Source organism: Salmo salar, chromosome 06 (assembly GCF_965601325.2).
Source record: "Salmo salar chromosome 06, fSalSal1, whole genome shotgun sequence".
NCBI classification, from domain to species: domain Eukaryota; kingdom Metazoa; phylum Chordata; class Actinopteri; order Salmoniformes; family Salmonidae; genus Salmo; species Salmo salar.
Genome location: NC_138296.1, coordinates 8,129,032 through 8,151,052, shown reverse-complemented (window position 1 = coordinate 8,151,052; position 22,021 = coordinate 8,129,032). Strand labels below are relative to the sequence as shown.

Sequence of the window (22,021 nt, the reverse complement as noted above, 5' to 3'; positions counted from 1 at the left end):
CCCAGTACCATGTCAATATGAAGCAGAGAGGACTGTTACTCTAGCTATCTAACAGTCCTCCCCAGAAACATGTCAATATGAAGCAGAGAGGACTGTTACTCTAGCTATCTAACAGTCCTCCCCAGAAACATGTCAATATGAAGCAGAGAGGACTGTTACTCTAGCTATCTAACAGTCCTCCCCAGAAACATGTCAATATGAAGCAGAGAGAGAGGACTGTTACTCTAGCTCTCTAACAGTCCTCCCCAGAAACATGTCAATATGAAGCAGAGAGGACTGTTACTCGAGCTCTCTAATGACATGGCAGCTGTAAGATTTGTGTTCAATTTCCAAAAAGACAAGACCTGTAGCTTTTCAAATGAAACCCCCCAAACTCCCTGGGCCTGTAAAGGGCTCAAAACAACCGCTCAGAATTTAACAGGTTTTAATAACTAAAGCTGCAATATGTTACTTTTTTGGCAACCCAAATAAATTCACATAGAAATGTGAGTAATTGCTCTGTCATTCTCATTGGTAGATCTGTTCTATGTGAGCTATTTCCCTTCTTAAGTTTTGTTTTATTTTGCATTTTTTTTCCCGGTTTTGTACACCAGCTTCAAACAGCTGAAAAAACAATATTTTTGTTAATGGAAAATATATTTAGACTGTACAAAGATTCTCTACACTATATTTGCTTGTTTTGTCACATAAACTGAAATTAGGTGAACGGATCCCTCCGTGACGCTGTCATTACGCACAGGTGGTCCCCATTCCCATTGATTAGTAATTGTATAGTGGATCCCTTGTTCACAACGGGTCTTGTCCATTATTGTTACAATGTCCGTTGGTCGTGTGAGTACCTGTGCTGTGTTGTTTTGACTTTCATGCCGCTTGTATTGCGCAGATGATTATGGGTCTTGTCCCGTGTTGTATCATTGTGTGTGTATGTTACAGGTCTCGTCCCGTGTTGTATCATTGTGTGTGTGTATGTTATGGGTCTCATCCCATGTTGTATCATTGTGTGTGTGTGTATGTTACAGGTCTCGTCCCGTGTTGTATCATTGTGTGTGTGTATGTTACTGGTCTCGTCCCATGTTGTATCATTGTGTGTGTGTTCGGGTCTCGTCCCGTGTTGTATCATTGTGTGTGTGTGTATGTTACGGGTCTCGTCCCGTGTTGTATCATTGTGTGTGTGTATGTTACGGGTCTCGTCCCATGTTGTATCATTGTGTGTATGTGTATATTACGGGTCTCGTCCCGTGTTGTATCATTGTGTGTGTGTATGTTATGGGTCTCGTCCCGTGTTGTATCATTGTGTGTGTGTATGTTACAGGTCTCGTCCAGTGTTGTATCATTGTGTGTGTGTGTATGTTACGGGTCTCGTCCCGTGTTGAATCATTGTGTGTGTGTGTGTTATGGGTCTCGTCCCGTGTTGTATAATTGTATGTGTGTGTATGTTACAGGTCTCGTCCCGTGTTGTATCATTGTGTGTGTGTGTATGTTACGGGTCTCGTCCCGTGTTGTATCATTGTGTGTGTGTGTGTTATGGGTCTCGTCCCGTGTTGTATCATTGTGTGTGTGTATGTTACGGGTCTCGTCCCGTGTTGTATCATTGTTCGCTTCTGTGTGTTCAGGTTTCGTCCCGTGTTGTATCATTGCATGTGTGTGTATGTTTTGGGTCTCGTCCCGTGTTGTATCATTGTGTGTGTGAATGTTACGGGTCTCGTTCCGTGTTGTATCATTGTGTGTGTGTATGTTATGGGTCTCGTCCCGTGTTGTATCATTGTGTGTGTGTGTGTGTATGTTACAGGTCTCGTCCCGTGTTGATCATTGTGTGTGTGTGTATGTTACGGGTCTCGTCCCGTGTTGTATCATTGTGTGTGTGTATGTTACGGGTCTTGTCCCGTGTTGTATCATTGTGTGTGTGTGTGTGAATGTTACGGGTCTCGTCCCGTGTTGTATCATTGTGTGTGTATGTTTCGGGTCTCGTCCCGTGTTGTATCATTGTTCGCTTCTGTGTGTTCAGGTTTCGTCCCGTGTTGTATCATTGCGTATGTGTGTATGTTTCGGGTCTCGTCCCGTGTTGTATCATTGTGTGTGTGAATGTTACGGGTCTCGTCCCGTGTTGTATCATTGTGTGTGTGTATGTTACGGGTCTCGTCGCGTGTTGTATCATTGTGTGTGTGTGTGTTACAGGTCTCGTCCCGTGTTGTATCATTGTGTGTGTGTATGTTACGGGTCTCGTCCCATGTTGTATCATTGTGTGTGTGTGTATATTACGGGTCTCGTCCCGTGTTGTATCATTGTGTGTGTGTGTGTGTGTGTGTGTATGTTAAAGGTCTCGTCCCGTGTTGATCATTGTGTGTGTGTGTGTGTATGTTACGGGTCTCGTCCCGTGTTGTATCATTGTGTGTGTATGTTACAGGTCTCGTCCCGTGTTGTATCATTGTGTGTGTGTATGTTATGGGTCTCATCCCATGTTGTATCATTGTGTGTGTGTGTATGTTACAGGTCTCGTCCCGTGTTGTATCATTGTGTGTGTGTATGTTACTGGTCTCGTCCCATGTTGTATCATTGTGTGTGTGTTCGGGTCTCGTCCCGTGTTGTATCATTGTGTGTGTGTATGTTACGGGTCTCGTCCCGTGTTGTATCATTGTGTGTGTGTATGTTACGGGTCTCGTCCCATGTTGTATCATTGTGTGTATGTGTATATTACGGGTCTCGTCCCGTGTTGTATCATTGTGTGTGTGTATGTTATGGGTCTCGTCCCGTGTTGTATCATTGTGTTTGTGTATGTTACGGGTCTCGTCCCGTGTTGTATCATTGTGTGTGTGTGTATGTTACGGGTCTCGTCCCGTGTTGTATAATTGTGTGTGTGTATGTTATGGGTCTCGTCCCGTGTTGTATAATTGTGTGTGTGTATGTTACGGGTCTCGTCCCGTGTTGTATCATTGTGTGTGTGTGTATGTTATGGGTCTCGTCCCGTGTTGTATCATTGTGTGTGTGTATGTTACAGGTCTCGTCCCGTGTTGTATCATTGTGTGTGTGTGTATGTTACAGGTCTCGTCCCGTGTTGTATCATTGTGTGTGTGTATGTTACGGGTCTCGTCCTGTGTTGTATCATTGTTCGCTTCTGTGTGTTCAGGTTTCGTCCCGTGTTGTATCGTTGTGCACTTGTGTGTGTTCGGGTCTTGTCCCGTGTGGAATCATTGTGTGTGTGTATGTTACGGGTCTCATCACGTGTTGTATCATTGTGTGTGTTTATGTTACAGGTCTCGTCCCGTGTTGTATCATTGTGTGTGTGTATGTTACAGGTCTCGTCCCGTGTTGTATCATTGTGTGTGTGTATGTTACAGGTCTCGTCCCGTGTTGTATCATTGTGTGTGTGTATGTTACAGGTCTCGTCCCGTGTTGTATCATTGTGTGTGTGAATGTTACGGGTCTCGTCCCGTGTTGTATCATTGTGTGTGTGTATGTTACGGGTCTCGTCCCGTGTTGTATCATTGTGTGTGTGTGTGTGTATGTTACAGGTCTCGTCCCGTGTTGATCATTGTGTGTGTGTGTGTGTATGTTACGGGTCTCGTCCCGTGTTGTATCATTGTGTGTGTGTATGTTACGGGTCTCGTCCCGTGTTGTATCATTGTGTGTGTGTGTGAATGTTACGGGTCTCGTCCCGTGTTGTATCATTGTGTGTGTATGTTACGGGTCTTGTCCCGTGTTGTATCATTGTGTGTGTGTGTATGTTATGGGTCTCATCCCATGTTGTATCATTGTGTGTGTGCTCGGGTCTCGTCCCGTGTTGTATCATTGTGTGTGTGTATGTTATGGGTCTCGTCCCGTGTTGTATCATTGTGTGTATGTGTGTATGTTACAGGTCTCGTCCCGTGTTGATCATTGTGTGTGTGTATGTTACGGGTCTCGTCCCGTGTTGTATCATTGTGTGTGTGTGTTACGGGTCTCGTCCCGTGTTGTATCATTGTGTGTGTGTATGTTATGGGTCTTGTCCCGTGTTGTATCATTGTGTGTGTGTGTATGTTACGGGTCTCGTCCCGTGTTGTATCATTGTGTGTGTGTGTGTGTATGTTACAGGTCTCGTCCCGTGTTGATCATTGTGTGTGTGTGTGTGTATGTTACGGGTCTCGTCCCGTGTTGTATCATTGTGTGTGTGTATGTTACGGGTCTCGTCCCGTGTTGTATCATTGTGTGTGTGTGTGAATGTTACGGGTCTCGTCCCGTGTTGTATCATTGTGTGTGTATGTTACGGGTCTCGTCCCGTGTTGTATCATTGTGTGTGTGTGTTACGGGTCTCGTCCCGTGTTGTATCATTGTGTGTGTATGTTACGGGTCTCGTCCCATGTTGTATCATTGTGTGTGTGTGTATGTTACGGGTCTTGTCCCGTGTTGTATCATTGTGTGTTTGTGTATGTTATGGGTCTCATCCCATGTTGTATCATTGTGTGTGTGCTCGGGTCTCGTCCCGTGTTGTATCATTGTGTGTGTGTATGTTATGGGTCTCGTCCCGTGTTGTATCATTGTGTGTGTGTGTGTATGTTACAGGTCTCGTCCCGTGTTGATCATTGTGTGTGTGTATGTTACGGGTCTCGTCCCGTGTTGTATCATTGTGTGTGTGTGTGTGTGTGTGTGTATGTTAAAGGTCTCGTCCCGTGTTGATCATTGTGTGTGTGTGTGTGTATGTTACGGGTCTCGTCCCGTGTTGTATCATTGTGTGTGTATGTTACAGGTCTCGTCCCGTGTTGTATCATTGTGTGTGTGTATGTTATGGGTCTCATCCCATGTTGTATCATTGTGTGTGTGTGTATGTTACAGGTCTCGTCCCGTGTTGTATCATTGTGTGTGTGTATGTTACTGGTCTCGTCCCATGTTGTATCATTGTGTGTGTGTTCGGGTCTCGTCCCGTGTTGTATCATTGTGTGTGTGTATGTTACGGGTCTCGTCCCGTGTTGTATCATTGTGTGTGTGTATGTTACGGGTCTCGTCCCATGTTGTATCATTGTGTGTATGTGTATATTACGGGTCTCGTCCCGTGTTGTATCATTGTGTGTGTGTATGTTATGGGTCTCGTCCCGTGTTGTATCATTGTGTTTGTGTATGTTACGGGTCTCGTCCCGTGTTGTATCATTGTGTGTGTGTGTATGTTACGGGTCTCGTCCCGTGTTGTATAATTGTGTGTGTGTATGTTATGGGTCTCGTCCCGTGTTGTATAATTGTGTGTGTGTATGTTACGGGTCTCGTCCCGTGTTGTATCATTGTGTGTGTGTGTATGTTATGGGTCTCGTCCCGTGTTGTATCATTGTGTGTGTGTATGTTACAGGTCTCGTCCCGTGTTGTATCATTGTGTGTGTGTGTATGTTACAGGTCTCGTCCCGTGTTGTATCATTGTGTGTGTGTATGTTACGGGTCTCGTCCTGTGTTGTATCATTGTTCGCTTCTGTGTGTTCAGGTTTCGTCCCGTGTTGTATCGTTGTGCACTTGTGTGTGTTCGGGTCTTGTCCCGTGTGGAATCATTGTGTGTGTGTATGTTACGGGTCTCATCACGTGTTGTATCATTGTGTGTGTTTATGTTACAGGTCTCGTCCCGTGTTGTATCATTGTGTGTGTGTATGTTACAGGTCTCGTCCCGTGTTGTATCATTGTGTGTGTGTATGTTACAGGTCTCGTCCCGTGTTGTATCATTGTGTGTGTGTATGTTACAGGTCTCGTCCCGTGTTGTATCATTGTGTGTGTGAATGTTACGGGTCTCGTCCCGTGTTGTATCATTGTGTGTGTGTATGTTACGGGTCTCGTCCCGTGTTGTATCATTGTGTGTGTGTGTGTGTATGTTACAGGTCTCGTCCCGTGTTGATCATTGTGTGTGTGTGTGTGTATGTTACGGGTCTCGTCCCGTGTTGTATCATTGTGTGTGTGTATGTTACGGGTCTCGTCCCGTGTTGTATCATTGTGTGTGTGTGTGAATGTTACGGGTCTCGTCCCGTGTTGTATCATTGTGTGTGTATGTTACGGGTCTTGTCCCGTGTTGTATCATTGTGTGTGTGTGTATGTTATGGGTCTCATCCCATGTTGTATCATTGTGTGTGTGCTCGGGTCTCGTCCCGTGTTGTATCATTGTGTGTGTGTATGTTATGGGTCTCGTCCCGTGTTGTATCATTGTGTGTATGTGTGTATGTTACAGGTCTCGTCCCGTGTTGATCATTGTGTGTGTGTATGTTACGGGTCTCGTCCCGTGTTGTATCATTGTGTGTGTATGTTACAGGTCTCGTCCCGTGTTGATCATTGTGTGTGTGTATGTTACGGGTCTCGTCCCGTGTTGTATCATTGTGTGTGTGTGTTACGGGTCTCGTCCCGTGTTGTATCATTGTGTGTGTGTATGTTATGGGTCTTGTCCCGTGTTGTATCATTGTGTGTGTGTGTATGTTACGGGTCTCGTCCCGTGTTGTATCATTGTGTGTGTGTGTGTGTATGTTACAGGTCTCGTCCCGTGTTGATCATTGTGTGTGTGTGTGTGTATGTTACGGGTCTCGTCCCGTGTTGTATCATTGTGTGTGTGTATGTTACGGGTCTCGTCCCGTGTTGTATCATTGTGTGTGTGTGTGAATGTTACGGGTCTCGTCCCGTGTTGTATCATTGTGTGTGTATGTTACGGGTCTCGTCCCGTGTTGTATCATTGTGTGTGTGTGTTACGGGTCTCGTCCCGTGTTGTATCATTGTGTGTGTATGTTACGGGTCTCGTCCCATGTTGTATCATTGTGTGTGTGTGTATGTTACGGGTCTTGTCCCGTGTTGTATCATTGTGTGTTTGTGTATGTTATGGGTCTCATCCCATGTTGTATCATTGTGTGTGTGCTCGGGTCTCGTCCCGTGTTGTATCATTGTGTGTGTGTATGTTATGGGTCTCGTCCCGTGTTGTATCATTGTGTGTGTGTGTGTATGTTACAGGTCTCGTCCCGTGTTGATCATTGTGTGTGTGTATGTTACGGGTCTCGTCCCGTGTTGTATCATTGTGTGTGTGTGTGTGTGTGTGTGTATGTTAAAGGTCTCGTCCCGTGTTGATCATTGTGTGTGTGTGTGTGTATGTTACGGGTCTCGTCCCATGTTGTATCATTGTGTGTATGTGTATATTACGGGTCTCGTCCCGTGTTGTATCATTGTGTGTGTGTATGTTATGGGTCTCGTCCCGTGTTGTATCATTGTGTGTGTGTATGTTACAGGTCTCGTCCAGTGTTGTATCATTGTGTGTGTGTGTATGTTACGGGTCTCGTCCCGTGTTGAATCATTGTGTGTGTGTGTGTTATGGGTCTCGTCCCGTGTTGTATAATTGTATGTGTGTGTATGTTACAGGTCTCGTCCCGTGTTGTATCATTGTGTGTGTGTGTATGTTACGGGTCTCGTCCCGTGTTGTATCATTGTGTGTGTGTGTGTTATGGGTCTCGTCCCGTGTTGTATCATTGTGTGTGTGTATGTTACGGGTCTCGTCCCGTGTTGTATCATTGTTCGCTTCTGTGTGTTCAGGTTTCGTCCCGTGTTGTATCATTGCATGTGTGTGTATGTTTTGGGTCTCGTCCCGTGTTGTATCATTGTGTGTGTGAATGTTACGGGTCTCGTTCCGTGTTGTATCATTGTGTGTGTGTATGTTATGGGTCTCGTCCCGTGTTGTATCATTGTGTGTGTGTGTGTGTATGTTACAGGTCTCGTCCCGTGTTGATCATTGTGTGTGTGTGTATGTTACGGGTCTCGTCCCGTGTTGTATCATTGTGTGTGTGTATGTTACGGGTCTTGTCCCGTGTTGTATCATTGTGTGTGTGTGTGTGAATGTTACGGGTCTCGTCCCGTGTTGTATCATTGTGTGTGTATGTTTCGGGTCTCGTCCCGTGTTGTATCATTGTTCGCTTCTGTGTGTTCAGGTTTCGTCCCGTGTTGTATCATTGCGTATGTGTGTATGTTTCGGGTCTCGTCCCGTGTTGTATCATTGTGTGTGTGAATGTTACGGGTCTCGTCCCGTGTTGTATCATTGTGTGTGTGTATGTTACGGGTCTCGTCGCGTGTTGTATCATTGTGTGTGTGTGTGTTACAGGTCTCGTCCCGTGTTGTATCATTGTGTGTGTGTATGTTACGGGTCTCGTCCCATGTTGTATCATTGTGTGTGTGTGTATATTACGGGTCTCGTCCCGTGTTGTATCATTGTGTGTGTGTGTGTGTGTGTGTGTGTATGTTAAAGGTCTCGTCCCGTGTTGATCATTGTGTGTGTGTGTGTGTATGTTACGGGTCTCGTCCCGTGTTGTATCATTGTGTGTGTATGTTACAGGTCTCGTCCCGTGTTGTATCATTGTGTGTGTGTATGTTATGGGTCTCATCCCATGTTGTATCATTGTGTGTGTGTGTATGTTACAGGTCTCGTCCCGTGTTGTATCATTGTGTGTGTGTATGTTACTGGTCTCGTCCCATGTTGTATCATTGTGTGTGTGTTCGGGTCTCGTCCCGTGTTGTATCATTGTGTGTGTGTATGTTACGGGTCTCGTCCCGTGTTGTATCATTGTGTGTGTGTATGTTACGGGTCTCGTCCCATGTTGTATCATTGTGTGTATGTGTATATTACGGGTCTCGTCCCGTGTTGTATCATTGTGTGTGTGTATGTTATGGGTCTCGTCCCGTGTTGTATCATTGTGTTTGTGTATGTTACGGGTCTCGTCCCGTGTTGTATCATTGTGTGTGTGTGTATGTTACGGGTCTCGTCCCGTGTTGTATAATTGTGTGTGTGTATGTTATGGGTCTCGTCCCGTGTTGTATAATTGTGTGTGTGTATGTTACGGGTCTCGTCCCGTGTTGTATCATTGTGTGTGTGTGTATGTTATGGGTCTCGTCCCGTGTTGTATCATTGTGTGTGTGTATGTTACAGGTCTCGTCCCGTGTTGTATCATTGTGTGTGTGTGTATGTTACAGGTCTCGTCCCGTGTTGTATCATTGTGTGTGTGTATGTTACGGGTCTCGTCCTGTGTTGTATCATTGTTCGCTTCTGTGTGTTCAGGTTTCGTCCCGTGTTGTATCGTTGTGCACTTGTGTGTGTTCGGGTCTTGTCCCGTGTGGAATCATTGTGTGTGTGTATGTTACGGGTCTCATCACGTGTTGTATCATTGTGTGTGTTTATGTTACAGGTCTCGTCCCGTGTTGTATCATTGTGTGTGTGTATGTTACAGGTCTCGTCCCGTGTTGTATCATTGTGTGTGTGTATGTTACAGGTCTCGTCCCGTGTTGTATCATTGTGTGTGTGTATGTTACAGGTCTCGTCCCGTGTTGTATCATTGTGTGTGTGAATGTTACGGGTCTCGTCCCGTGTTGTATCATTGTGTGTGTGTATGTTACGGGTCTCGTCCCGTGTTGTATCATTGTGTGTGTGTGTGTGTATGTTACAGGTCTCGTCCCGTGTTGATCATTGTGTGTGTGTGTGTGTATGTTACGGGTCTCGTCCCGTGTTGTATCATTGTGTGTGTGTATGTTACGGGTCTCGTCCCGTGTTGTATCATTGTGTGTGTGTGTGAATGTTACGGGTCTCGTCCCGTGTTGTATCATTGTGTGTGTATGTTACGGGTCTTGTCCCGTGTTGTATCATTGTGTGTGTGTGTATGTTATGGGTCTCATCCCATGTTGTATCATTGTGTGTGTGCTCGGGTCTCGTCCCGTGTTGTATCATTGTGTGTGTGTATGTTATGGGTCTCGTCCCGTGTTGTATCATTGTGTGTATGTGTGTATGTTACAGGTCTCGTCCCGTGTTGATCATTGTGTGTGTGTATGTTACGGGTCTCGTCCCGTGTTGTATCATTGTGTGTGTGTGTTACGGGTCTCGTCCCGTGTTGTATCATTGTGTGTGTGTATGTTATGGGTCTTGTCCCGTGTTGTATCATTGTGTGTGTGTGTATGTTACGGGTCTCGTCCCGTGTTGTATCATTGTGTGTGTGTGTGTGTATGTTACAGGTCTCGTCCCGTGTTGATCATTGTGTGTGTGTGTGTGTATGTTACGGGTCTCGTCCCGTGTTGTATCATTGTGTGTGTGTATGTTACGGGTCTCGTCCCGTGTTGTATCATTGTGTGTGTGTGTGAATGTTACGGGTCTCGTCCCGTGTTGTATCATTGTGTGTGTATGTTACGGGTCTCGTCCCGTGTTGTATCATTGTGTGTGTGTGTTACGGGTCTCGTCCCGTGTTGTATCATTGTGTGTGTATGTTACGGGTCTCGTCCCATGTTGTATCATTGTGTGTGTGTGTATGTTACGGGTCTTGTCCCGTGTTGTATCATTGTGTGTTTGTGTATGTTATGGGTCTCATCCCATGTTGTATCATTGTGTGTGTGCTCGGGTCTCGTCCCGTGTTGTATCATTGTGTGTGTGTATGTTATGGGTCTCGTCCCGTGTTGTATCATTGTGTGTGTGTGTGTATGTTACAGGTCTCGTCCCGTGTTGATCATTGTGTGTGTGTATGTTACGGGTCTCGTCCCGTGTTGTATCATTGTGTGTGTGTGTGTGTGTGTGTGTATGTTAAAGGTCTCGTCCCGTGTTGATCATTGTGTGTGTGTGTGTGTATGTTACGGGTCTCGTCCCGTGTTGTATCATTGTGTGTGTATGTTACAGGTCTCGTCCCGTGTTGTATCATTGTGTGTGTGTATGTTATGGGTCTCATCCCATGTTGTATCATTGTGTGTGTGTGTATGTTACAGGTCTCGTCCCGTGTTGTATCATTGTGTGTGTGTATGTTACTGGTCTCGTCCCATGTTGTATCATTGTGTGTGTGTTCGGGTCTCGTCCCGTGTTGTATCATTGTGTGTGTGTATGTTACGGGTCTCGTCCCGTGTTGTATCATTGTGTGTGTGTATGTTACGGGTCTCGTCCCATGTTGTATCATTGTGTGTATGTGTATATTACGGGTCTCGTCCCGTGTTGTATCATTGTGTGTGTGTATGTTATGGGTCTCGTCCCGTGTTGTATCATTGTGTTTGTGTATGTTACGGGTCTCGTCCCGTGTTGTATCATTGTGTGTGTGTGTATGTTACGGGTCTCGTCCCGTGTTGTATAATTGTGTGTGTGTATGTTATGGGTCTCGTCCCGTGTTGTATAATTGTGTGTGTGTATGTTACGGGTCTCGTCCCGTGTTGTATCATTGTGTGTGTGTGTATGTTATGGGTCTCGTCCCGTGTTGTATCATTGTGTGTGTGTATGTTACAGGTCTCGTCCCGTGTTGTATCATTGTGTGTGTGTGTATGTTACAGGTCTCGTCCCGTGTTGTATCATTGTGTGTGTGTATGTTACGGGTCTCGTCCTGTGTTGTATCATTGTTCGCTTCTGTGTGTTCAGGTTTCGTCCCGTGTTGTATCGTTGTGCACTTGTGTGTGTTCGGGTCTTGTCCCGTGTGGAATCATTGTGTGTGTGTATGTTACGGGTCTCATCACGTGTTGTATCATTGTGTGTGTTTATGTTACAGGTCTCGTCCCGTGTTGTATCATTGTGTGTGTGTATGTTACAGGTCTCGTCCCGTGTTGTATCATTGTGTGTGTGTATGTTACAGGTCTCGTCCCGTGTTGTATCATTGTGTGTGTGTATGTTACAGGTCTCGTCCCGTGTTGTATCATTGTGTGTGTGAATGTTACGGGTCTCGTCCCGTGTTGTATCATTGTGTGTGTGTATGTTACGGGTCTCGTCCCGTGTTGTATCATTGTGTGTGTGTGTGTGTATGTTACAGGTCTCGTCCCGTGTTGATCATTGTGTGTGTGTGTGTGTATGTTACGGGTCTCGTCCCGTGTTGTATCATTGTGTGTGTGTATGTTACGGGTCTCGTCCCGTGTTGTATCATTGTGTGTGTGTGTGAATGTTACGGGTCTCGTCCCGTGTTGTATCATTGTGTGTGTATGTTACGGGTCTTGTCCCGTGTTGTATCATTGTGTGTGTGTGTATGTTATGGGTCTCATCCCATGTTGTATCATTGTGTGTGTGCTCGGGTCTCGTCCCGTGTTGTATCATTGTGTGTGTGTATGTTATGGGTCTCGTCCCGTGTTGTATCATTGTGTGTATGTGTGTATGTTACAGGTCTCGTCCCGTGTTGATCATTGTGTGTGTGTATGTTACGGGTCTCGTCCCGTGTTGTATCATTGTGTGTGTATGTTACAGGTCTCGTCCCGTGTTGATCATTGTGTGTGTGTATGTTACGGGTCTCGTCCCGTGTTGTATCATTGTGTGTGTGTGTTACGGGTCTCGTCCCGTGTTGTATCATTGTGTGTGTGTATGTTATGGGTCTTGTCCCGTGTTGTATCATTGTGTGTGTGTGTATGTTACGGGTCTCGTCCCGTGTTGTATCATTGTGTGTGTGTGTGTGTATGTTACAGGTCTCGTCCCGTGTTGATCATTGTGTGTGTGTGTGTGTATGTTACGGGTCTCGTCCCGTGTTGTATCATTGTGTGTGTGTATGTTACGGGTCTCGTCCCGTGTTGTATCATTGTGTGTGTGTGTGAATGTTACGGGTCTCGTCCCGTGTTGTATCATTGTGTGTGTATGTTACGGGTCTCGTCCCGTGTTGTATCATTGTGTGTGTGTGTTACGGGTCTCGTCCCGTGTTGTATCATTGTGTGTGTATGTTACGGGTCTCGTCCCATGTTGTATCATTGTGTGTGTGTGTATGTTACGGGTCTTGTCCCGTGTTGTATCATTGTGTGTTTGTGTATGTTATGGGTCTCATCCCATGTTGTATCATTGTGTGTGTGCTCGGGTCTCGTCCCGTGTTGTATCATTGTGTGTGTGTATGTTATGGGTCTCGTCCCGTGTTGTATCATTGTGTGTGTGTGTGTATGTTACAGGTCTCGTCCCGTGTTGATCATTGTGTGTGTGTATGTTACGGGTCTCGTCCCGTGTTGTATCATTGTGTGTGTGTGTGTGTGTGTGTGTATGTTAAAGGTCTCGTCCCGTGTTGATCATTGTGTGTGTGTGTGTGTATGTTACGGGTCTCGTCCCGTGTTGTATCATTGTGTGTGTATGTTACAGGTCTCGTCCCGTGTTGTATCATTGTGTGTGTGTATGTTATGGGTCTCATCCCATGTTGTATCATTGTGTGTGTGTGTATGTTACAGGTCTCGTCCCGTGTTGTATCATTGTGTGTGTGTATGTTACTGGTCTCGTCCCATGTTGTATCATTGTGTGTGTGTTCGGGTCTCGTCCCGTGTTGTATCATTGTGTGTGTGTATGTTACGGGTCTCGTCCCGTGTTGTATCATTGTGTGTGTGTATGTTACGGGTCTCGTCCCATGTTGTATCATTGTGTGTATGTGTATATTACGGGTCTCGTCCCGTGTTGTATCATTGTGTGTGTGTATGTTATGGGTCTCGTCCCGTGTTGTATCATTGTGTTTGTGTATGTTACGGGTCTCGTCCCGTGTTGTATCATTGTGTGTGTGTGTATGTTACGGGTCTCGTCCCGTGTTGTATAATTGTGTGTGTGTATGTTATGGGTCTCGTCCCGTGTTGTATAATTGTGTGTGTGTATGTTACGGGTCTCGTCCCGTGTTGTATCATTGTGTGTGTGTGTATGTTATGGGTCTCGTCCCGTGTTGTATCATTGTGTGTGTGTATGTTACAGGTCTCGTCCCGTGTTGTATCATTGTGTGTGTGTGTATGTTACAGGTCTCGTCCCGTGTTGTATCATTGTGTGTGTGTATGTTACGGGTCTCGTCCTGTGTTGTATCATTGTTCGCTTCTGTGTGTTCAGGTTTCGTCCCGTGTTGTATCGTTGTGCACTTGTGTGTGTTCGGGTCTTGTCCCGTGTGGAATCATTGTGTGTGTGTATGTTACGGGTCTCATCACGTGTTGTATCATTGTGTGTGTTTATGTTACAGGTCTCGTCCCGTGTTGTATCATTGTGTGTGTGTATGTTACAGGTCTCGTCCCGTGTTGTATCATTGTGTGTGTGTATGTTACAGGTCTCGTCCCGTGTTGTATCATTGTGTGTGTGTATGTTACAGGTCTCGTCCCGTGTTGTATCATTGTGTGTGTGAATGTTACGGGTCTCGTCCCGTGTTGTATCATTGTGTGTGTGTATGTTACGGGTCTCGTCCCGTGTTGTATCATTGTGTGTGTGTGTGTGTATGTTACAGGTCTCGTCCCGTGTTGATCATTGTGTGTGTGTGTGTGTATGTTACGGGTCTCGTCCCGTGTTGTATCATTGTGTGTGTGTATGTTACGGGTCTCGTCCCGTGTTGTATCATTGTGTGTGTGTGTGAATGTTACGGGTCTCGTCCCGTGTTGTATCATTGTGTGTGTATGTTACGGGTCTTGTCCCGTGTTGTATCATTGTGTGTGTGTGTATGTTATGGGTCTCATCCCATGTTGTATCATTGTGTGTGTGCTCGGGTCTCGTCCCGTGTTGTATCATTGTGTGTGTGTATGTTATGGGTCTCGTCCCGTGTTGTATCATTGTGTGTATGTGTGTATGTTACAGGTCTCGTCCCGTGTTGATCATTGTGTGTGTGTATGTTACGGGTCTCGTCCCGTGTTGTATCATTGTGTGTGTGTGTTACGGGTCTCGTCCCGTGTTGTATCATTGTGTGTGTGTATGTTATGGGTCTTGTCCCGTGTTGTATCATTGTGTGTGTGTGTATGTTACGGGTCTCGTCCCGTGTTGTATCATTGTGTGTGTGTGTGTGTATGTTACAGGTCTCGTCCCGTGTTGATCATTGTGTGTGTGTGTGTGTATGTTACGGGTCTCGTCCCGTGTTGTATCATTGTGTGTGTGTATGTTACGGGTCTCGTCCCGTGTTGTATCATTGTGTGTGTGTGTGAATGTTACGGGTCTCGTCCCGTGTTGTATCATTGTGTGTGTATGTTACGGGTCTCGTCCCGTGTTGTATCATTGTGTGTGTGTGTTACGGGTCTCGTCCCGTGTTGTATCATTGTGTGTGTATGTTACGGGTCTCGTCCCATGTTGTATCATTGTGTGTGTGTGTATGTTACGGGTCTTGTCCCGTGTTGTATCATTGTGTGTTTGTGTATGTTATGGGTCTCATCCCATGTTGTATCATTGTGTGTGTGCTCGGGTCTCGTCCCGTGTTGTATCATTGTGTGTGTGTATGTTATGGGTCTCGTCCCGTGTTGTATCATTGTGTGTGTGTGTGTATGTTACAGGTCTCGTCCCGTGTTGTATCATTGTGTGTGTGTGTGTGTGTATGTTAAAGGTCTCGTCCCGTGTTGATCATTGTGTGTGTGTGTGTGTATGTTACGGGTCTCGTCCCGTGTTGTATCATTGTGTGTGTATGTTACAGGTCTCGTCCCGTGTTGTATCATTGTGTGTGTGTATGTTATGGGTCTCATCCCATGTTGTATCATTGTGTGTGTGTGTATGTTACAGGTCTCGTCCCGTGTTGTATCATTGTGTGTGTGTATGTTACTGGTCTCGTCCCATGTTGTATCATTGTGTGTGTGTTCGGGTCTCGTCCCGTGTTGTATCATTGTGTGTGTGTATGTTACGGGTCTCGTCCCGTGTTGTATCATTGTGTGTGTGTATGTTACGGGTCTCGTCCCATGTTGTATCATTGTGTGTATGTGTATATTACGGGTCTCGTCCCGTGTTGTATCATTGTGTGTGTGTATGTTATGGGTCTCGTCCCGTGTTGTATCATTGTGTTTGTGTATGTTACGGGTCTCGTCCCGTGTTGTATCATTGTGTGTGTGTGTATGTTACGGGTCTCGTCCCGTGTTGTATAATTGTGTGTGTGTATGTTATGGGTCTCGTCCCGTGTTGTATAATTGTGTGTGTGTATGTTACGGGTCTCGTCCCGTGTTGTATCATTGTGTGTGTGTGTATGTTATGGGTCTCGTCCCGTGTTGTATCATTGTGTGTGTGTATGTTACAGGTCTCGTCCCGTGTTGTATCATTGTGTGTGTGTGTATGTTACAGGTCTCGTCCCGTGTTGTATCATTGTGTGTGTGTATGTTACGGGTCTCGTCCTGTGTTGTATCATTGTTCGCTTCTGTGTGTTCAGGTTTCGTCCCGTGTTGTATCGTTGTGCACTTGTGTGTGTTCGGGTCTTGTCCCGTGTGGAATCATTGTGTGTGTGTATGTTACGGGTCTCATCACGTGTTGTATCATTGTGTGTGTTTATGTTACAGGTCTCGTCCCGTGTTGTATCATTGTGTGTGTGTATGTTACAGGTCTCGTCCCGTGTTGTATCATTGTGTGTGTGTGTATGTTATGGGTCTCGTCCCGTGTTGTATCATTGTGTGTGTGTATGTTACAGGTCTCGTCCCGTGTTGTATCATTGTGTGTGTGTGTATGTTACAGGTCTCGTCCCGTGTTGTATCATTGTGTGTGTGTATGTTACGGGTCTCGTCCTGTGTTGTATCATTGTTCGCTTCTGTGTGTTCAGGTTTCGTCCCGTGTTGTATCGTTGTGCACTTGTGTGTGTTCGGGTCTTGTCCCGTGTGGAATCATTGTGTGTGTGTATGTTACGGGTCTCATCACGTGTTGTATCATTGTGTGTGTTTATGTTACAGGTCTCGTCCCGTGTTGTATCATTGTGTGTGTGTATGTTACAGGTCTCGTCCCGTGTTGTATCATTGTGTGTGTGTATGTTACAGGTCTCGTCCCGTGTTGTATCATTGTGTGTGTGTATGTTACAGGTCTCGTCCCGTGTTGTATCATTGTGTGTGTGAATGTTACGGGTCTCGTCCCGTGTTGTATCATTGTGTGTGTGTATGTTACGGGTCTCGTCCCGTGTTGTATCATTGTGTGTGTGTGTGTGTATGTTACAGGTCTCGTCCCGTGTTGATCATTGTGTGTGTGTGTGTGTATGTTACGGGTCTCGTCCCGTGTTGTATCATTGTGTGTGTGTATGTTACGGGTCTCGTCCCGTGTTGTATCATTGTGTGTGTGTGTGAATGTTACGGGTCTCGTCCCGTGTTGTATCATTGTGTGTGTATGTTACGGGTCTTGTCCCGTGTTGTATCATTGTGTGTGTGTGTATGTTATGGGTCTCATCCCATGTTGTATCATTGTGTGTGTGCTCGGGTCTCGTCCCGTGTTGTATCATTGTGTGTGTGTATGTTATGGGTCTCGTCCCGTGTTGTATCATTGTGTGTATGTGTGTATGTTACAGGTCTCGTCCCGTGTTGATCATTGTGTGTGTGTATGTTACGGGTCTCGTCCCGTGTTGTATCATTGTGTGTGTGTGTTACGGGTCTCGTCCCGTGTTGTATCATTGTGTGTGTGTATGTTATGGGTCTTGTCCCGTGTTGTATCATTGTGTGTGTGTGTATGTTACGGGTCTCGTCCCGTGTTGTATCATTGTGTGTGTGTGTGTGTATGTTACAGGTCTCGTCCCGTGTTGATCATTGTGTGTGTGTGTGTGTATGTTACGGGTCTCGTCCCGTGTTGTATCATTGTGTGTGTGTATGTTACGGGTCTCGTCCCGTGTTGTATCATTGTGTGTGTGTGTGAATGTTACGGGTCTCGTCCCGTGTTGTATCATTGTGTGTGTATGTTACGGGTCTCGTCCCGTGTTGTATCATTGTGTGTGTGTGTTATGGGTCTCGTCCCGTGTTGTATCATTGTGTGTGTATGTTACGGGTCTCGTCCCATGTTGTATCATTGTGTGTGTGTGTATGTTACGGGTCTTGTCCCGTGTTGTATCATTGTGTGTTTGTGTATGTTATGGGTCTCATCCCATGTTGTATCATTGTGTGTGTGCTCGGGTCTCGTCCCGTGTTGTATCATTGTGTGTGTGTATGTTATGGGTCTCGTCCCGTGTTGTATCATTGTGTGTGTGTGTGTATGTTACAGGTCTCGTCCCGTGTTGATCATTGTGTGTGTGTATGTTACGGGTCTCGTCCCGTGTTGTATCATTGTGTGTGTGTGTTACGGGTCTCGTCCCGTGTTGTATCATTGTGTGTGTGTATGTTATGGGTCTTGTCCCGTGTTGTATCATTGTGTGTGTGTATGTTACAGGTCTCGTCCCGTGTTGTATCATTGTGTGTGTGTATGTTACAGGTCTCGTCCCGTGTTGTATCATTGTGTGTGTGTATGTTACAGGTTTCGTCCCGTGTTGTATCATTGTGTGTGTGTATATTACGGGTCTCGTCCCGTGTTGTATCATTGTGTGTGTGTGTGTTACAGGTCTCGTCCCGTGTTGTATCATTGTGTGTGTGTGTATGTTACGGGTCTCGTCTCGTGTTGTATCATTGTGTGTGTGTATGTTACGGGTCTCGTCCCGTGTTGTATCATTGTGTGTGTGTGTATGTTATGGGTCTCGTCCTGTGTTGTATAATTGTGTGTGTGTATGTTACGGGTCTCGTCCCGTGTTGTATCATTGTTCGCTTCTGTGTGTTCAGGTTTCGTCCCGTGTTGTATCGTTGTGCGCTTGTGTGTGTTCGGGTCTTGTCCCGTGTGGAATCATTGTGTGTGTGTATGTTACGGGTCTCATCACGTGTTGTATCATTGTGTGTGTTTATGTTACAGGTCTCGTCCCGTGTTGTATCATTGTGTGTGTGTATGTTACAGGTCTCGTCCCGTGTTGTATCATTGTGTGTGTGTATGTTACAGGTCTCGTCCCGTGTTGTATCATTGTGTGTGTGTATGTTACGGGTCTCGTCCCGTGTTGTATCATTGTGTGTGTGTATGTTACAGGTCTCGTCCCGTGTTGTATCATTGTGTGTGTGTATATTACGGGTCTCGTCCCGTGTTGTATCATTGTGTGTGTGTATATTACGGGTCTCGTCCCGTGTTGTATCATTGTGTGTGTATGTTACAGGTCTCGTCCCGTTTTGTATCATTTTATGTGTGTATGTTACAGGTCTCGTCCCGTGTTGTATCATTGTGTGTGTGTATGCTACAGGTCTCGTCCCGTGTTGTATCATTGTGTGTGTGTATGTTACGGGTCTCGTCCCGTGTTGTATCATTGTGTGTGTGTATGTTACAGGTCTCGTCCCGTGTTGTATCATTGTGTGTGTGTATATTACGGGTCTAGTCCCGTGTTGTATCATTGTGTGTGTGTATATTACGGGTCTCGTCCCGTGTTGTATAATTGTGTGTGTATGTTACAGGTCTCGTCCCGTGTTGTATCATTGTGTGTGTGTATGTTACAGGTCTCGTCCCGTGTTGTATCATTGTGTGTGTGTACGTTACGGGTCTCGTCCCGTGTTGTATAATTGTGTGTGTGTATGTTACGGGTCTCGTCCCGTGTTGTATAATTGTGTGTGTGTATGTTACGGGTCTCGTCCCGTGTTGTATCATTGTGTGTGTGTATGTTACGGGTCTCGTCCCGTGTTGTATCATTGTGTGTGTGTATGTTACGGGTCTCGTCCCGTGTTGTATCATTGTGTGTGTGTATGTTACGGGTCTCGTCCTGTGTTGTATAATTGTGTGTGTGTATGTTACGGGTCTCGTCCCGTGTTGTATCATTGTTCGCTTCTCTGTGTTCAGGTTTCGTCCCGTGTTGTATCGTTGTGCGCTTGTGTGTGTTCGGGTCTTGTCCCGTGTGGAATCATTGTGTGTGTGTATGTTACGGGTCTCATCACGTGTTGTATCATTGTGTGTGTTTATGTTACAGGTCTCGTCCCGTGTTGTATCATTGTGTGTGTGTATGTTACAGGTCTCGTCCGTTGTTGTATCATTGTGTGTGTGTATGTTACAGGTCTCGTCCCGTGTTGTATCATTGTGTGTGTGTTCGGGTCTCGTCCCGTGTTGTATCATTGTGTGTGTGTATGTTACGGGTCTCGTCCCGTGTTGTATCATTGTGTGTGTGTATGTTACGGGTCTCGTCCCATGTTGTATCATTGTGTGTGTGTGTATATTACGGGTCTCGTCCCGTGTTGTATCATTGTGTGTGTGTGTGTGTGTGTATGTTAAAGGTCTCGTCCCGTGTTGATCATTGTGTGTGTGTGTGTGTATGTTACGGGTCTCGTCCCGTGTTGTATCATTGTGTGTGTGTATGTTACGGGTCTCGTCCCGTGTTGTATCATTGTGTGTGTGTGTGTGAATGTTACGGGTCTCGTCCCGTGTTGTATCATTGTGTGTGTATGTTACGGGTCTCGTCCCGTGTTGTATCATTGTGTGTGTATGTTACGGGTCTCGTCCCGTGTTGTATCATTGTGTGTGTGTATGTTACGGGTCTCGTCCCATGTTGTATCATTGTGTGTGTGTGTATATTAAGGGTCTCGTCCCGTGTTGTATCATTGTGTGTGTGTATGTTACGGGTCTCGTCCCGTGTTGTATCATTGTTCGCTTCTGTGTGTTCAGGTTTCGTCCCGTGTTGTATCATTTTGTGTGTGTATGTTTCGGTTCTCGTCCCGTGTTGCATCATTGTGTGTGTGAATGTTACGGGTCTCGTCCCGTGTTGTATCATTGTGTGTGTGTATGTTACGGGTCTCGTCCCGTGTTGTATCATTGTGTGTGTGTGTGTTACAGGTCTCGTCCCGTGTTGTATCATTGTGTGTGTGTATGTTACGGGTCTCGTCCCGTGTTGTATCATTGTGTTTGTGTATGTTACGGGTCTCGTCCCGTGTTGTATCATTGTGTGTGTGTGTATGTTACGGGTCTCGTCCCGTGTTGTATAATTGTGTGTGTGTATGTTATGGGTCTCGTCCCGTGTTGTATAATTGTGTGTGTGTATGTTACGGGTCTCGTCCCGTGTTGTATCATTGTGTGTGTGTGTATGTTACAGGTCTCGTCCCGTGTTGTATCATTGTGTGTGTGTGTATGTTACAGGTCTCGTCCCGTGTTGTATCATTGTGTGTGTGTATGTTACGGGTCTCGTCCCGTGTTGTATCATTGTTCGCTTCTGTGTGTTCAGGTTTCGTCCCGTGTTGTATCGTTGTGCACTTGTGTGTGTTCGGGTCTTGTCCCGTGTGGAATCATTGTGTGTCTGTATGTTACGGGTCTCATCACGTGTTGTATCATTGTGTGTGTTTATGTTACAGGTCTCGTCCCGTGTTGTATCATTGTGTGTGTGTATGTTACAGGTCTCGTCCCGTGTTGTATCATTGTGTGTGTGTATGTTACAGGTCTCGTCCCGTGTTGTATCATTGTGTGTGTGTATGTTACAGGTCTCGTCCCGTGTTGTATCATTGTGTGTGTGAATGTTATGGGTCTCGTCCCGTGTTGTATCATTGTGTGTGTGTATGTTACGGGTCTCGTCCCGTGTTGTATCATTGTGTGTGTGTGTGTGTATGTTACAGGTCTCGTCCCGTGTTGATCATTGTGTGTGTGTGTGTGTATGTTACGGGTCTCGTCCCGTGTTGTATCATTGTGTGTGTGTATGTTACGGGTCTCGTCCCGTGTTGTATCATTGTGTGTGTGTGTGAATGTTACGGGTCTCGTCCCGTGTTGTATCATTGTGTGTGTATGTTACGGGTCTTGTCCCGTGTTGTATCATTGTGTGTGTGTGTATGTTATGGTTCTCATCCCATGTTGTATCATTGTGTGTGTGCTCGGGTCTCGTCCCGTGTTGTATCATTGTGTGTGTTTATGTTATGGGTCTCGTCCCGTGTTGTATCATTTTGTGTGTGTATGTTTCGGTTCTCGTCCCGTGTTGCATCATTGTGTGTGTGAATGTTACGGGTCTCGTCCCGTGTTGTATCATTGTGTGTGTGTATGTTACGGGTCTCGTCCCGTGTTGTATCATTGTGTGTGTGTGTGTTACAGGTCTCGTCCCGTGTTGTATCATTGTGTGTGTGTATGTTACGGGTCTCGTCCCGTGTTGTATCATTGTGTTTGTGTATGTTACGGGTCTCGTCCCGTGTTGTATCATTGTGTGTGTGTGTATGTTACGGGTCTCGTCCCGTGTTGTATAATTGTGTGTGTGTATGTTATGGGTCTCGTCCCGTGTTGTATAATTGTGTGTGTGTATGTTACGGGTCTCGTCCCGTGTTGTATCATTGTGTGTGTGTGTATGTTACAGGTCTCGTCCCGTGTTGTATCATTGTGTGTGTGTGTATGTTACAGGTCTCGTCCCGTGTTGTATCATTGTGTGTGTGTATGTTACGGGTCTCGTCCCGTGTTGTATCATTG

General features: G+C 45.9%; 1 protein-coding gene across 6 annotated transcripts in view; it reads right to left on the bottom strand.

Moving 5' to 3' along the window:
- LOC106594842 (RNA binding protein fox-1 homolog 1) overlaps positions 1-22,021 on the bottom strand; it is a 743,212-nt gene that overhangs the window by 14,289 nt on the left and 706,902 nt on the right. The gene's annotated exons all lie outside the window — the stretch shown is intronic.